We start from the raw sequence: 3,633 nt of genomic DNA, 5'->3' as shown, positions 1-3,633 counted from the left end.
GCTTTGACCGTTATCATGCATCTTGCACCGCATTTAAAATACGCAATATCATATAAAGATCGAACTCTGTATAGGAGACCTACATTGTGTTTTATTCAGCTGCACTGTTTCTTGTTGTTTTGAAGTATTCCTGGACCGTTTTTGCACCCATCTGTGCTATATTACATTTTTGGTCTTTTGAAAGCATGCACTATATGGACATCTTTGATTGTTTTGATGCGTTTCCGGCAAAGTGTGCCATGTTTTAATAGCGCTACAAGTGCAACTTTTAAAAACGTGTCTCATTCAGCTGCTGCCGCCACTGACTGGGAGAAACACATGCAGTTCTGAGTTCAAACAAACAAGTAAGATGTGAAGACCAGCATCTCTACTTTGACCTGTTGTAGCCAGATGAAGCACCCAACATCACTACGGATTATATGATGTTTGCGTATTCAGAACATTTCAGCATGGATTTAGTGTGTTTTCGGCTCATAACAGCGTGGAGTGTTTGTGAACCGATCACAATATGATTCAAGCTTTGCAAAGGAACTGTTATTGAAAGATGTGTCAGTTAAACACAACAAGACCCGTGAGTAAATGGTTTCATTCATAAATGTTTCAAATATCATGACTGTTTGAAAGTTGCTGTGCTTAAGTGAATATTTTGATACCTTCAGATGAAATGTGTTGGCTATACATTGTGTTAACCCTGAAATGTAGTTTTATAAATTATAAAATTTCTTAATTTTCTTTCGATTGAGTTAATATGGCTGTATTTGAGGGACTGCATGAAGTCAGCCAATCAGTACAGTGGGCATTTACATTGAATTCTTAAAGGGACAGATAGCTTTAAACCAAGCTTTCAGACAGAGGGCCAAAGACAGGGTGAAAAAAGATCATATATTATTAAATTGACCATTTTGGTGCAAAAAAAACAAACAAAAAAAAAACAAACATTTATATCATGACCCCTTTAAATGTAATACAACAGGCTGGTTGTATTTTTTAATAATTTATATGCAAGGAATTTAGCTCATGAAGGGAATTAGGCTTAATTCTAAAAAAAAAAAAAATTATATTTACTTCCGATCAACCTGTGGAGTCGATGTGACATCTGTTAACTCTTTAAAATAATACTATCCTCATGGCTATTGAAAATAATCACAAATATGTTGAAATATTGTTTGAGCATACAGCATAGATCTTAATTTAAATGACAATTTTATTTATCAAAATATACCACAGTCAACTTCTCTTTGAATACAAACTTTAAACTACAAAACTAAACACACAGACAAACATGAACAGGTTAATGAATGAGTTTTGACAGAGAATGACTGGACATCTGTAACAGGAAAATGAACTTGGAGTCTATAGACCTTGCTTTAAAACCACCAATACTTCATTTAGTACGCCATGATTTGAGATCGGGTTACACAAACAATATTAAAGCACCAGATTTCAGCGAAAGTCAGGAGGTGTGTACTTGTGTTGCTTGGCGTGTGAAATTCTTTTAAGTCCTTTGGCTTGGTTCAGTTCAAGAAGGCCTTTGTTGGGTTCAATTTTTTTTAAGTTCCATGCAGTTGGAGGGTCGATTTCGGTAGAAAAAAAATTAAAAATCGACCATATGTGCTGAATTGATAGAAAATTATGATAACTCCCTTAACTGAGTTCTGAAGAGAGAGGTTTCATTTTGGAGAATGGCAGGTGAGAGCTGAAGACAGGATGGATGGAAGAACGGAAGAGAGAGCAGAAGGGAACAGATGAGAGCGAGAGAGGTGAGAAAACATAGGGAAAGTTTTGCTAGTTTTGCAAGGTTCTAAGCTGCTATTGTAACAACAGGACTCAGAGAGAGGGGTGTTGAGGATCCAAATGCAGCTTTCATTAAATGAACCAATGCCAAGATGCAACAAGAACTAACACACTCATCAGTGAAACAGCCACAAGTGGACAAAACTAGACAAGGAACACAGGAAACAAGAGGGCTTGAATAAACCTGAAACTAATTGACTAACCAAACACATCCGGGCAACATAATGACAGGAAACACAAGACTTCAAAATAAGAGTGTATGAACAACAACATCAAAATAAGAGTTCACACTTAAAGGACACCATAAACATTACAGGTACAATAAGCAATTCCAAGGGAGAAATAGTCATTTGATTTGCCAAAATTTGCAACGTTCATGCATCAAATATTTTTTTTTTTTTTTTTTTTTTTTTTGTTTGAGGCAGTTAGTAGCAAGTAAAGAAGATATCCACAAACATAATTCTATTTTTATCTTTGCACAATAATACATTAGCTACCAGTTTGTTTCATGCTGGTCTGTTATTTTAGAATGCATCATATAAAAATATAAATTTTGGTTAGTCTCTTGTCAGTCAGATTGCCTCTTCCTGTCTAAGTGGGCAGTTCTTTGCTAGTGTAAGCCATAATGTTGTTATAAATGACTAGACTTTATGTCAACAGACTTGACTTTCCACGACTAACAGATACCAGGTCTGTCTGTACCCAGAAGGCCTGTAACCCACTTCAGCCTGTGCAGAATTCTCATGAGATCATGTGGTTATCTAGTCTTTGAATTCCTGATCCTTTTAAAAGACTGAAGCAACCCATTAACCTATTTACTTATGGTTTGCAACTGCTTTCTGGCTATTTCACCATCATTGTTCATGGTTCTCATCAGACTTGTTCCAGGTCAGATCCCCCACCACAGGATGTGACCCATTCCGGTGTTCAGTTGAATGAATTTTAGGGGTGAAATGAAAGTTTTATCAATGAACGGTCATGGGTACCAGCAGAACACTTCTTGGACCCATATCCCATCAATGATTTCCAGATCAACCAGACATAGACACTGACACTGGAGCAGTTCATTCCCAAATGTCATCTACTGTGTATGAAGAAGGGTTCAGTCACATTCATGCATAGCATTTTCCAATACCATTACCAGAGATTCCAATCATCACACTTGTTTCTATAGTTACATGCACACCTTGTTCTCTCTCATAATCATTCACAAGTTAAACACCCTGTCTAGTTCTTGTTTGTTCTTTCTACAGTTATGCAGTTTCCTATAGTCCTAGAATTGCAGTGGTTCCTCTCTGAGTTCTGTAGAATTACTGTGTGTACTGGGCATGATTTTGTCCAGCTGGTTGGATTTTAGGACTTCATCACTGTGGTAAGAGCAGTGGATTGATAAGCTTTGAAATCAGACTAAGTAGGCCTTGGTTGTTGGGCTACATGGTCTTGATGGTTATTCTTTGTGAGAATCTGAATACTGCTTCTCACAGAGGTTTTAATGGATCTGACAATCAGCCTGAAGTTTTATTAGTGTTATGCATTTTACAAATTATATATTGTAGTGTTCAGAGAAAGATTTATTGGTTTTGGAGGTAATAATGGCTGTTGCTGTTGTGAACCTGACATTTCAACCTCAAAAGAAACAAAAATATGAACAGCACTTTGATTAGTTCTCTCTCATTGCATTTCCTGATTGGAAGTGTCTCATTGAAATACAATTCATAGTGCTTCAATATGAAACTTTAGGTGAAGGGTGAGAGGGGCATTAAATGTTACTCTAATGTTAATGTTTCTGCCAGGAACAGCACAGCTAGTAATGCCCTCATACGCTTATGGATAAAACTG

Source organism: Myxocyprinus asiaticus, chromosome 13 (genome assembly GCF_019703515.2).
Source record: "Myxocyprinus asiaticus isolate MX2 ecotype Aquarium Trade chromosome 13, UBuf_Myxa_2, whole genome shotgun sequence".
In the NCBI taxonomy this organism is placed as follows: Eukaryota; Metazoa; Chordata; class Actinopteri; order Cypriniformes; family Catostomidae; genus Myxocyprinus; species Myxocyprinus asiaticus.
The sequence above is the reverse complement of the archived record's forward strand: the minus strand, read 5'-3'. Positions refer to the sequence as shown.